We start from the raw sequence: 14,008 nt of genomic DNA, 5'->3' as shown, positions 1-14,008 counted from the left end.
GATTGACATTGCCAGGAGTGCAGAGGTGATTCCCTCTGTGCATTGCTCTGGTTTGTAGAGCTGGCCATGAGAAATGAGTCCCAGGTGCTCCACGTCAGAGAGAGCATGGCCTCCTGTGGAGATCTGGAGCAGATGTATGGTGGGAGAAGCCTGGAGCACAGGGGGGCTGGAGGGGAAGGTGCCTTAAGCCACCTTTTGCATGGGACCTTGCAGATGTGGTGCTAAAGTAACGAGTATTTGCTCAGTGCAGACCAGGGCCAAGTCAGATCCTTGCTGGGCTCTGAGCTCCAGCAAATGTCTCCAGGTGCAGATCACCTTTTGTGGGAAGAGCTGAGAGCATATCAGCCCCTGGTGTAGAGGTTGGACCCTCCTCTTGGGTAGACGGAGCAGCAGGTTCGGTTCTGCAGTCAAAAGGGGGAGCTGACCATGACTTTCACTCATCCCTGGTGAAATCAAAGCCCTTGAGCTGCCTGGTGAATCTATTCTTCAGGCTTACTGGGTTGTAGTCGGGGCAGGAGATGGGAGTTCCCAGTAGGTCAGGCCTGTGGGACAGTGGTGTGACTGTCCCAGCAGCCCAGGGCCTGCCTCTGCAAGATGCTCAGGTTTAGGCATTCTGGGCATGGACCTATGAGCTCTGGAGGGCAATTTTGGCTCAGCTGTGCCATGAGAGGCACAGGGTGACCTGGGATCCCCCAGATGCATTCATCCTCTGTGGAATGGTCTGGGAAAGCTGCATACAGGGCAGCCTGACGCCTTCTTAATGGAAAGGGACAAGGAGGGTGAGGTGGGTGGCTCTTTCGCCAGCTGGCTGGAGATGGGTCTGGGGAGCAAGGGTTTGGCTCCAGCCAGGCTGGGAGGATGTCGGATGACAGACCCACCGTCCTGCCATGCCCAGCCCGGGGAGCCTCACGCTGGTAAGTGCCACGGGGTGGCAGCACAATCTTGGGCTGGGGAACTGCTGGAGACCGACTGAGGCACAAGCTCCATTTTCTGCCGTTTCACGGCACCTTTCAATCCAACTGCCTTCCCCTGGCTGCAGGGAATGGCCATGCCGGAGCTGCTCCAAGGCTGGAGCCACATGAGGACCCAGGACCCTTGTTCCCTGTCCCATGATGCAGAGGAGATGGCGAGAGGGCTCTGCACAGGACCCTAAACAGGATGGGTTTGTTTGGCTGGGGTTGTTGTGGGGCTGAGGCTCTGTGATTCTCATCTCCCTTCCTGGGAGGTTGCAGTCGCTGCTCAGGGCTGGGAACTTTGCTTAGGAAATTGTTCCCAGGGAGCAGTGTGCACTGTCACTGTGCCTCTCGGGGAAACTGAGAAACCCTGCCGAGACCTCACCCCTTGCTAGAAGCCCAAGTGCTTCAGGATATGTAGAGTTAAGACGGGCAGGAGCTGCAGTGCAGATGCAAAGGAGCCACCCGAGTGAGGAAAGAGAAGGTGGTGGTCCCTGACAGCTGCATCTCCTGTTTCTGCAGTGCTTCCAAGAACGTGGTGCCTCTCCCCAGGCTGGCCGCTGAGCCCATTCCCTGGGAACTCCCTCACCCGCCCGGCCCCGGTGAGCCACTGCTCCCGAAAGGCTCCCAAAAGCAGCCCTTCAGTGAGACTCCAGTCTCGGAGCTGTCTGGGGTTTGTACTAGCAAAAAAGCCAACGATGCGGAGCTTCATTCGCTGCAAAAAGTAGGGCAGGGAGCTCTCACGTTGAAGAAACTGGAAGGAAAATGTGCGGCAGCAGCCGCAGTGGGAATCGGGAGAGAAAAGCGTCACCGGCCTGGGAGCTGAGATATGAGTCAGGACGGCTCCTCCCCCTGCACCAAATGACGCTCAAATATTTCAGCCAGGTCCGAAAATGCTGGAGCTTTGGAATGCCGAGCGGCCTGGCAGCCTCGGCAGCGGGGCAGGAAACACGAGCCAGTGGATTTTCGTGCGGGTTTTGAGAACCTATACCCCGGCTCTCCCTGCGGACGAGAAAAGCGACTTTCCAAACCGCAGAGCCCTGGGTGCCTCTGCAGAGGCAGCTGCCGGGAAATGCCTGTCCCCACCTGCGCGGGGCCCCTCGGGCGCTGCCCGGGGACAGGGACCTGCCCACGGCCGGGTCCGAGCGGCCCTCGGTGGCCCACTGGGGCCACCTGGGCTTCAGGTGAAGGGGGACGGGTCTGAGAGCACATTGCACCCTGCCCAGGGGGCCGAGGCAGGGTGGCTGTCCCATTCTGCCCCAAAGGTCTGCTTTCTGCCTGGTACACTGAGGTGCTGCTGGGGCTGGCCGTAAGCATCATGGAATCATGGAATTTTGGGATTGGAAAGAACTTTAAAGACTATGTTGTTCCCTACCTCGTCGTGAGCAGGGACACCTTCTGCTGTGTCCCAGGTTACAAATTACCTCCAAGCCCTGTCCAACCTGGCCTTGGGCACTTCCAGGGATCTAGGGGCAGCCACAGCTTCCCTGGGCACCCTATGCAAGGGCCCCTCCGCCCTCACAGGGAAAAAATCCTTCCCAATATTCCCTCTAAACCAGGCCATTGTAAATTGTACCTCTCCATCTATCCCATAATTTCCCTTCAGTACTAGAAGGTCACAGTTAGGTCACCCTGAAGCTTCTTTTTCCCTGATGAACAATCCCAATTCTCTCAGACTTTCCTGATAGAAGAGGTACTTCTACTCTGTGAGAATCATTCCTGCTTCACCCTAAATCCACTTTCACCTGCTTGAAGTGTGGAAAGCCCAGTGTGAACTTGGACTTTCCCAGGTGCCTTTTAGCCACCCTGTGTGCCTGGGGGAACTGGTTACCTCAGTGATATGGAAACCCTTGGGGACAGATGATAGGTGTGGGGGGAAAGCCCCAAACAAACCCCTGCTTAAGACTGTTTTCCTTGGAAACTGGCTGAGGAGACCTTGGCAGGTGGAGATGATGGGAAAGATGACCTGAGCAGTCCTGTTACCTGCAGTAAAATGCTGCTGTAGTGAGGATAGCAAAGCCTGGGGCATGCCAGGTATGGGTGCCCCATGTGTGTTGGGGCACATGGGCAGAAACTCCCAAGGCCCCTGTGTCTGATGTGGTGGGAGAGGAGGGGCCCAGGGCCAGATCTGAGCAGCAGTAGGATGGGGGCAGTTTTGGGGGGGTGGGGGCGAGGAGAGGGGGCAAGCTACAAGAGCTCTCAAAGCATGGCTGGAACAAGGCCCAGCTGCCAGGTGCCCATCCCAAGGGATCCCCGATGTGCTGGGGTGGAGGCAGGTGGGCAAGGAACTGGGGTGTGCTTCCTGCTCAGGGGATCTGCGAGGAAATGGAGCTCTGATGCATGATGGGTCCTCTGAGTGCTTTCGCCTCAGGAACAGCAGTGGAAGGAAGAGACTCTGCTTTGTCAAGAGGAGAGACTAGTGGGTTCCTGACAGAGGCCTGCGAAGGGCACCTGGAAATGGAACATTCAGGTTTCACCCCTTGTGAGCTTAGGTGTGTCTGCAAAGAGCCCTAAACTGCTTCATAGTGGCTACCTCCAAACCCACACATCTTCCCACAGAGTTGGGGTTCTGGAGTCTAGTGGGGGTCCCAGCCCTCCTCTAGACTAAGAGTTTTCACCTCTCTGGTCTGCTCCGTCATGGGAAGGGAGATGCCAAGGGCTGGGAGGGGCAGAGTGGAGTCTCAGCTCGGTAGTGGAGGCGGCTGGGGGTGCTGAGGGCACGTTTCCTGAGGGCACGTGGCAAAATGAGACCACAGCTGAAGTCCGAGGAGGGATTTGAGAATCTGATGGTATCTTCCCATTCCCAGCTCTCTCAGACCCCCTGCTCCATCCCAGGTGGCACTTGACCTTCCCTTCTTCTGGCCAGCTGCATGTCACCCAGGCTACTGCTGGTGCTGGGCTGGAAGGGGCTTTTCCCCTCCAAGGGAATGGTCCTTCTGCATGGGCAGTTGCAGAAGGACCACTGAGTGCCCAAACAGAGCCCTGGGACTTGTTTTGGGAAAAGACATTGCACCTGGTCCCCAAACAGCCTAGGTGCGTGGTACAGGGCAACACTCTCCAGTGGCTGCAGGATCTGTCCCCTTGCTCCCCCCCGCCCCTTGGTGGGGGCTTTGGAACTGCACAGCTGGCCTAGAAAGGTGCTATCAATGCCAGATTTGGGGAGATAGATGCTTCCTGGCAGCCCTGAGTGCCCGTCCCCGCTCCTGCATGTCTCTGGCCCTCAGAGATGCTGAGCTATTCCTGCCCCCTATCCTGGAGGGTCAAGGTCAATGGACAGCAGAGTCTGTCACCACAGAGCTCAGCCCTGCCCTGCCCTGAGCCCATCCACAGCCCAGCCTGGTGGTTCTCATCCCTCCTTCCCGGTATCCCTGCTGGGCTCTGTCCCGGAGCATCCTCCAACCCGAGGAGAGGGAGAAGCGGGAGTCACCCATGTGCAGCACCGGGTGCCGTGGGGGCCCTCCAGAACCCCGGCACCCTGGGCTCCCTTCCCCCACCTGCGTGGCAGCAGGTGCCACGGAAAGCGCCGAAGCATCGCCGGCCCGGCCCAACCGCCCCGCGCCCGCCATTGGCGCAGCCGGGCCGCGATTTTGCCCATATTTGGTCAAACCCAGCACTGTGACCCCCGCCCGCTCGCGTCACTTCGCCTTTTTGAGGTTTCCCTTCGCGCTCTCATTTGCCTCTCGCCCGCCGCCTCCCTGGGCCGGCAGTTTCTGGTTGAGTCACTTTTAACGGCAGCGCTCCTGGCGGGGCACTGCCGGGGCGCGGGGCCGGGAGCACTTGGGAGCTCCCCGAACATCCCGCTCGGGGCCTCATCCCGAGCCTGGTGGGGACATGGGGCTCGGCCCACGCCGGTAACACAGCCTCTCTTTTGGGGGCAGAGGTGGCCTCTCAGCCGTGCCACAGGTGCTGCAGTTCTTCCTAGAAGGTTTGCCATGATGGTGTCAGACAATGCAGTTCCTATCCAGAAAGCTCTCAGAGGCAGTGCTTGGCACTCTGGATGTTTTGGTGCTGCAGATGCCCTTAGCGCCTGCTCTCCTGCAGCATCTCAACTCAGAGCCCTCTGTCCTGGGGGTCCTTTAGGAGGTCACCGTTTGCACTGTCAAGCAGAGAGAGCTGTGTCTCCCTCCCCCCGTGCCTCTGTGCTCTGTGTTCTCAGAGGGATGTGGTGCATTGGGAACGCTGTCATTAGGCTTCAGTGTTAACAGTGGCCTGACTGAGACACCATGGCTCCTTTGGGGCCTGGCCAGGAGATTCTGCAGCTTGGCTGTGGATCCAGTGGCTCACCCAGCCACTTTCCTGCTGGCCCCAGGGCAGTGGAGCTGGCTTGGGGAGGGTTTTAGGTGAGATCAGTCTGTTCTTCCTCTTCTTAATCCTGTTCTTCCTTCTCCTCCACAAGGTGCCAGTTGGATGGGAGCCATGGGGGCTGGATGGATGGGATCCATAGGGGCTGGATGGATGGGAGCCATAGGGGCTGGATGGATGTGATCCATAGGGGCTGGATGGATGGGATCCATAGGGGCTGGATGGATGGGATCCATAGGGGCTGGATGGATGGGAGCCATAGGGGCTGGATGGATGGGATCCATAGGGGCTGGATGGATAGGAGCCATAGGGACTGGATGGATGGGAATCACATGGGGGCAGCTGCCTGTCCCCAACACCAAGCAGGGTTCACAGGCCAGGCTGAGGCGCTGGCAGGAGCTCATCTCTCAGCCCTGAGGCTGTGGGCAGCACTTCCCCTGCCGGCAGCGAGCGCCGCAACCGCAGGCGAGGAGGGGAAGTTGCTGCAAGGACGATAAGAAATATCAGCGCTTTTGCAGGGCCTTAGTGCACAGCCTGACAAGGGCCCTTCCCCCTGCCGAGCTCTGGGCCCAGCGGCGCTGCTGCCCCAACCTGCACTCCTGCTGCCCTGCACTCCTCGATACTGGTAGAGTTACTGGAAAAGGAACAGCCCTGTGGGCGGAGGGGACCTCGCTGCTGCAGGGTGGACATGAGACACCCGCAGTGCTCCCTACACAGGAAATTTTGGGGTGCATGGCAGTGTCTGCCCTGCATCCGGGTGCCCTGAGACGAGAGCAGGGGAGAGCAGAGTGAGGGAGCGGTGCCCTGGGGGGACATGGTTTGTCTCAGGGATCTGCGCCCCAGGGTCCATCAGCAGGCCCCCAGGAGATGCCGAGCAGGTGGGCAGAGTGTGGAGAGGGGCCTCGGGAAAGCTGGGGACCGGATATTCTCATGAGGTTCCCAGGGGAGGAAGTGCAGCTGTTTCAGCCTCCCCCGACCCCAAAAAGCTCCTGGAGCTCCTTCAGACAGACATGAGTGGAGCAGGACCAAACAATCCAGAGCCGAGGGCTGGAGTAGGAGTTCCTGCAGCCTTGTTTGCCAGCCAGTAAAATTAACCAATGTCTGGAGAATACAGTAAGTTCATCATCAGCTGGAGATTTTCAGAGATCTTGTAAGAGCCCAAGGAACCAGATCTGCTGATTTCCTCCTTTCTGAGATCCGTGCAGGCAGAAGGAAACCAGCTCAGGACCCAAAATGTCATATCCCCCATTCGTGTTGGGCTGAGGAAAGAGGAAGCATCACCTCCCCCCACTTCTCTGCTGGGAAAGCGCCTGTGGCCCCCCTGCATGGCCTCTCAGCAGCACAGGCAGGTGCTGGGCAGGACTCTGCTGGGGAGCCCATTATGGGAAGACACAACTCCTTCCCTGCTGCCATCCTGCACATCCCCAGCTCTGGCCACATGCTTCACTCTCCCCTGACATCTTGTCCTTGGGTGCAATCTCCTCCAGCCACCTCTGTTGGGAAATATCTTTATCCTGCTTTGCCCTATGGTCAGCCTTAAACTCAGGTTTCCACACTGAGCCTGACTTCTCACCCTGTGCCCTCCTCCCAGCCTGCAGTACTTGCTAGGCACCAGTTTGTCATCAGCCAGAAGCATGGCCTTGATCCTGGGTCACAGGGGGAAATTCCCTCAGCAGCACCTCTGGGGCCAAATCTTTCTCTGGTTGCCCCCCAAAAGGCTCCTTCCTCTGCTGTAAGCGCATGGTTGCCTGTACTCGGTGCAGCTTTCACCCCTCGTGATGGCACCCACCACTGCTGCGACTGTACCATGGCATTGAGGCAGCTGATGGCACTGGGGGCTGTCTCCAGAATGGTCTCTGGGTTGGCAACAATTTGTTCTTAGACACAGAGTGGGATTGTTGTGGTGTCCTGTGCAGGGCCAGGAGCTGGATTGATGAGCTTTGTGGATCTCTTCCAAATGAGGATATTCTGTGATTCACACCAAAAATTATATTTACATGTTTCAGGTCCCCAGGAGGGCCAGTCTGGGAGGCACCTGAAGTCACCTGGCATCAGGAGGCCACCCCATGGACACAGCCTGCCGTGGATGAGCGGCTGCCTACCACAGGCCCCTGGTAAGGCAGCTCGATGCTCCTGGGCTCAGAGCTGCCAAAAGGGCCCTGGGACACATCACCAACAGCAGTTACATTCCTTGCTGAATTTCTCCCCGGCACAGGGAACCCACCCCCATGACCGTAAGAGATGGGGATGAGCACAGGGCCAGGGAAGGGTGGGAGACAAGGCAGCCACTGGCAACCCAAGGCAAAAGGTTCTCTCTGTTTTTTTTCCACTGAAACTTCCAGCAGTTCAGCCTTGGTTTGGAAAGGGCTTCCCAACCAATTTTCTCTCTCCTAAAGCTTCATTTACCTGCTGCCATCAGCACATGTGCAGCTCAAGTCAAATCATTTCTGCCTGTGCGGCTGCTTGGTTATTTTTGGCTTTGCTCTCCCCCTGGCTCCTGCAAGCCTCATCAGTACCATTTTTTTTACATTTCTGTCCAGATTGTCAATGCTGAGAGTCAATTGCGTTGGCCTAAAAAGAAGCCTTTTGCAGAGGCACATGAAAACCAATACAGGGAACGATATGGCCCCATTTATGGTCACTTTTGGGGATTTAGTTGGTAGGTTTTGATCTAGTTTAGTGGTGGGCTTACCCTGGCACTGGGATGAGGTGGTGCTGGCCATGCAAAAGCAGGACGAAGATATTTCCCAATATCCCAATGGTGTGTCCCAGCACCGTCCCAGTGCCGTCACCAGGGCCATTGCAACCTGGGTGTGCCAACCTCCAAACCCAGCTTTCGGTTTTCTTCCCAGGGCCTCACATCCCTGTTGGTCACCACAGCTGCCTGGGGCCAGGGGAAGTTTGGTGTTGCAGAGCCGTGAGGAGGTGAGAGGCTCCAGGAAGTCTCTTGCGCTATGTGTTTCCTAAAGCACAGGTTTAGGGCCTGTGACTTGCTGGCACCTGTGTCCCCACTGCTTCACCCCAATGACCAGGCAGCCCCTGAGTCCTGCAGCTCCTGCAGCGGGCTGCTGGATCCCCTGTGAGCAGGAACTGCCCCCATGCACTAGTCCCACCACTAGGATGGAGTGAGGGGCCATGGTGCAGCTGAGCAGCCATGGGAGGTGGATTCAGTTACTGTCACCCTGTGCAAACACCTTTTTTCCCCCCTTTCTTTCTTTCTTTTTTTTTTTCCCTTGCACAAACATGTTTGTTGCTGTCAGCAACAAAGCCCAAGAGAGCGTAACCGGCTGGTGCTTCCTGGCCCGGTGCTGGGCTGGCTGCGGTCAGGCTGCGGGGCGGCGCTGGGTGGGACCGGTGCTGTTATCTGCTCCGCAGCGACGGCTCTTCCTGTGGTGGGGCCACGTGGGCAGGATGGGGTTAAAAGCAGCCGCGCGCCCTTCAGGGGCCCATTGCTCCCCGGCCAGCACCCCACGCAGCACCCCACAACACCGGCAGCCGCACCCAGCACGGGCCACCAGCACCTGGCGTGGGCCACCAGCACCTGGCACTCACCTCCATACCCGGTGTGGGCCACCAGCACCTGCGTGGGTCACCCACACCCAGCGTGGGCCATCGACACCCAGCGAAGGCCACCTGCGCCCCGACCTGGTAACGGGGACCCACCGAGGCGGTGCTGGACGAGCAGCATGGGCTGTCCAGGGACACTGGTAGCTGTGGCTCTGACGCCACTACGAGGGGGGCAGTGGGTGCCAGGGGTCAATGACAGGTAAGGGAGTTCTCCCCACCAGGGAGGCGCAGTGGGGTGGCAGGGGAGGAGGTGCCGTGCTGGCAGGCGGGTGGAGGCAGGAAGTGCCCAAAGCAGAAGTGACACCCAGGGGGTTTTTGGTGGCAGCCAGACGGGACAGGGTGGACATGGAGACTGATGTGGCAGGTGAGGCTCTTGGGGCTGGGTGGTCTCAACTGTGGGAACCTGCAGGTAACCCCAAAAGGCTGTGGGGGTGTCCGAAGGATCTTCGTACATCTAGCAGATGGGGCAAGGGGAAGCCCAAGGGGAGCACCAGGACAGGGAGCTCCTGTGGCCTCAGGGCAGGGGATGGGGCAAAGGGGGCTTCAGTAAAGGATGGGAGAACAAGGACAGCCCCCATGAGGACATTTCAAGAGGGACCCATCGCCATAGGATCTCCACCATGGGGACAAGTCAATGCAGGGGGTCCCCATCACGCAGATGGCATCTGCTCTGGGCTCGCCAACATGGGGACAAGGCAAAGGAGCCTTCTGTGGCCAGGATGCCATTTAGGTGAGGTGCCCTCATGGGGACATAGCATGGTGGGCCCTCTGTGATGCAGATGGGATTTGAGGGACAAAGATGGAGTTTAAGGTGGGATCTCACCCTTGGGGTCCAGACACAGGGGTCTTCTGAGACTGGGATGGGGTTTGAAGGGCAGAAATGGAGTTAAAGGTGTAATCTCCCCTGTGGGGACAAGGCGAGGGGATCCTTTGGGAATGGGATGGGGTATGAGGTGGAGGTGTCTCCATTGGGTCAAACAAACACACTCTCTGTGCCTAGGATGAGGTTTGAGAAAGGTGAAGAGGCTTGGTGTGGGGTCCCCACCAACAGGGACCAGGCATTTGGGTTCTGATGGGGTCTGAGGTGGAGTCCCTCCTCGACAGATAAGTGAAGGCTTACTCCTGTGACCAGGGCAGGGGTCTGATGTAGTGTGCTTTCTTTAGGAATGAGTCAAAACTGTACCCTATGACCAGGATGAGTTACTAAGTGTCCTCCCTGCCTTGGGGAAAAAGTGAGGATGTCCCCTGTGCTCAGGACGGGGGTTTTGGGGAGACAAGGGAGGGCAAGGCAGGATATCCCCCCTGGGTTAAGGATGTCCCCCATGCTTGGTGTGGTCACCCTGCCAGAGGCTCTCTGTCCTGGGAGGCAGACCTGCCATTCACATCTGTGGCTACACCAAGGCCAGAGGTGCCCCATGGCGGGGCCACGTGGGGCATGGCAGTGGCCCCGAGCCGGGGAAGGAGCTCCACGCCGGAGGAGAGCGGCCACCGACAGCGACTGAGAGACAGTGCAGTCACCCATAAAGTAGAAAGCACTACTAAACAGCACTGCAGGGTGTAGTGTTTCCTACTTTATGGATGAGTGTACTGTGGGCTACGGAGAAGAGAGCACGGAGCAGCACCGGACCCATGAGCCCATCGGGAACCACCGTGGGCCAAGAGTGGCCGATGGGCCCTGCCTGGCTCACAGCACCCACCCAGAGCTCCACCACCCTCCTGGGGAGGCTCTGCTAGTCCCCACGTGTCCCCATGGCACCTGGGATGGCCACATGGGCGGGAGGGGCTGCCAGCCCAGTGTCCCATGAGTGCCACTGAAGGGATCCATCCCATTGGAGCAAGTTTCACACTGGGAGGCTGAGTAGGCAGCAGAGCCTCCAATGCACGTTTTTTCCCCCCATCTACATTATCCACATGGTGAAGCCCTGGGAAGAGCTGGGCAGTGATGGCCATGTGCAGTGGGGGAGGCAAGTGGGGTTCCTGGTGATTTCTGGGTTCAGTGGGATCAGGGACTGTTAAATAAAACTATTTTGGTATTGACTTGTGGATTTTTTAATGTTTAATTTTTAATGCAGTTCTTGGGAAATGCAGAACTGGGGAAAATCTCTTTGCTGTGCCCAGGGCCACATGCAGTGGGGTCATTCCGGATATGGAGCCTTGGGGAACCTTGGGAACACCACAGCTGGGGGTGGTGGCCAGTAAATCTCAGCCCATTGACACAGGACCGTCCCCTTCAGTCTCTTGAGGGTCACAGTAAAGCTGCTGTGTCCCGTGGCAGCCCCAGCCATGGTCACAAGATCGCCTGAAGCCAAAAAATGCTCCTATAGTCCTAGTCTCCCTCCAAGTGCATACCCCTGCCCTGTGTCTCCTGGGGGTCTAAAACCAACCCAGCTTCCACAGAGGAAGTTTGATCCTTGTTCCCAAAAGTCAGCTCCCAAAATCCCTTGAGGCATCTTCCCTTTGTCTCCCCATGTCCTGCCTGTGGGAGAGAGCATCTAAAAATAGTAGAAAAAATATTCAAAATACTTTAAAAAAAAATCCAAATTTCTGTGGAAATTTTTTACATTTTGTAAAACTTCTTATGCTGGTCTCAGGATAATTTGGGGGGTTCTACTGAGTTTGTGGTATTTTTCTTTCACTGAGCTGTCCGGAAAGGACTGGGGTGTTTTATTTCTTGCTGTCCCAGCTTTCCCATGTTTTCTGGCTTTGTGGCTGTTCAAAGGGGATGAGGAAGGGAAAAAAAATCAAATCAAAACTCATAACTGTCACAAGGAGACAAGTTTTTAAACACTAAAAACGAAAAAAGTCTAAAAAATCCCCCAAGCAACCACTGTGGCGGACTGCCCCGAGCGGCTTTTGGTTTGTGAGCACCAGGACGGAAAAGCAAATTCACATTTTTAACATGCAAAAGCTTTGAAAATTCACTTCCTAATAATCTGCATTCAAGTATTCGGAAGGATAAATATCCAAAATCATGACCAAGGTCTATTGTGCTTACAGCTACTACTCGGTCACTTCTGTGAGAGACGGTTGGAAACATGGTTCTTGCTGAGAGCAGCAAAACAGAAACTGCTACTTTTTTCATGTGTTTTTAAAGTAAAAGCCTCCCTTCAAGCCCACCCCTCATCCCAAAGGCATTTTAGCAGGTTCCTGTCCTTTTCCTGTTGAGGTGAGCTCCTAGTCTCCACAGGACCTTGCTGTGTTCATCCATTCCTTGGTTGATGCCTCACAGGCTGGGTGGTCCCCAGGCCCTGCTGCTCTGCTGACCCAAAAATGCCCTGAGCGGGGCAGGGTTTGGGGCTGAGATCCCTCTGAGGGTAGTGGGGGGTGCAGATATCTATCCCAGCACTCTGAGGATGGCTGTGGAAGGGCTGTAGGGACTGACAGAGCCCAGCCAGGCTCTTGCCAGGCTCTCCCGCACAGCCTCAGGGCCTGAACTGGTGTTGCCACGCCACACTGGGGCTACCAGGGCTGGGGCTCACCATGACCTCTGTCAGGGCCAGCCCAGCACATTCCTTTTCTAGGTTATTTTTAACAGGGGTTCCATCACAGCGCTTCTTCAGAATGTGGAGCTATTCCCTGCCAGTGTCCATGTGCTGCTGGGGATGGCAGGATTGGGGGAATGTGGCCATGTGCATCTCCCCCTTGGAGCTGTTCCAGGACACATCAGATCTCAGGCTCAGGAGGTGGGAATGGGATCTGGAGGGCTCTGCTGGCACTTTTGTCACTGCATATCCCTGCAGCCACCAGCATGGCTCATGCACAGGGACAGAAAGGATCATGTGCTGGAGTTATTCCCGGGGAACTGCTGGAGAGAGGATGGGAATGGGTTGGCACCCACTAATCACCTCAGCCTGGAGGTGCCTCTGAGTGCTGACATACATCACTGTCCCCACACCCTGGGAACCTCCCTCAGGGCTGCCTTGGCCCCTTCTTGTGCTCATTCTTGTGTTTCTTTCCCAGCCACAACCACAGGAGAGCTCCCACTGCCCACTCCAGTCCCTGCTGTAATCCCCAAAACTAGGGGAGGATCTCAGGTAGACTCACCAGGCATTAACTGGACTTAAATGCCCTGTAGGACTTTCAGGTGGTGGGCCAGGAGCATCAGTGAGGCTCAGCCCTGGTTCTTCAGGCCTTGGCTGTGCTTTTGTGTAGGTAAAGCTCTGTTGGGTCTGATCTCCTCAGTGTTCCCTGTATCATCACTGTAAGAATCTTGTCTCCAGCCACATGCGCTGTCTGGAGCCCAGACGAAACAGTTTGTCTCTGGCCCTGCACCTGGCTGGACCCACCTTTGCCTTATCTGTAGACCCAGCTCTGTCTCCTCCTGATCCTGGCTGGATCACTTCCTTTCCTTGAGCCTGTGGTTCCCCATGTCCTGGGAGAGTTTCAAGGATCTTTCTAGGTCTACTCTGCAGGGAGCACAGCTCCACAGCAGATTTCTGGGTGACTTGGAGGACCAAGGAGACCTGCAGTACCCCATCCCTTTAGCCCTCATGGGAACTTAGTGACTCACAGCTCAGGGAGCTCTTGACCCACTGAGTCTTTAATACCCCAGATGAATTTTTTCTCTCTCCTTTTTAAGCAGACTTAGTAAGATTTTAAGGACTTATCCATCTGTGGGCTGGCCAGGATGTGAAAGGTCATCTTCAGCTTCCCAAGCTCAGAGCCCCAGCAGATATCCTCTCCCCAAGAATGGTGTTGTGAGGGTTGTGGACACCCCATCCTTCACTTCACCTAACTGGGACTCTCACTGAAGGTTGTGGGTGATCCAAACTTGAGCCTGTGGGATCCCTGGCCCCTCTTTCTCCAGGGCAGCAGGTCCCAGCAGTGCTGTGGAGCCAGGTGGATCTGGCACACATGAGTGGGGCAAGGGGAAAGATGTTTGAGGGACAGTGGTGGCAGCACGTCCCAGATGAGCCAAGCAGAGCCTTCTCACAGGGTGGTGGAAGCACAAAGCAAGCCAAGGCCACCAGCCACACGAGATCTTATCAGGGTGCATTTCTCCTCCCACTGCTGCTGCCTCCTTCTAATGAAACCTGCTTGTTCTGTCTCTGTGCGGAGAGAACAAGCTGAGCAGTGCCTGGGCATTCTTCTACACTGGTTCAGCACCTGTGGAGCTTGCCTGGCACCTTGCCAGGGGAACAGCCAGGGGCAGGAACTGCGGGGCAGTTAGCAGTGAATTTACTGTC

The sequence above is a fragment of the Prinia subflava genome, chromosome 8 (genome assembly GCF_021018805.1).
Source record: "Prinia subflava isolate CZ2003 ecotype Zambia chromosome 8, Cam_Psub_1.2, whole genome shotgun sequence".
Lineage (NCBI taxonomy): Eukaryota > Metazoa > Chordata > Aves > Passeriformes > Cisticolidae > Prinia > Prinia subflava.
The sequence above is the reverse complement of the archived record's forward strand: the minus strand, read 5'-3'. Positions refer to the sequence as shown.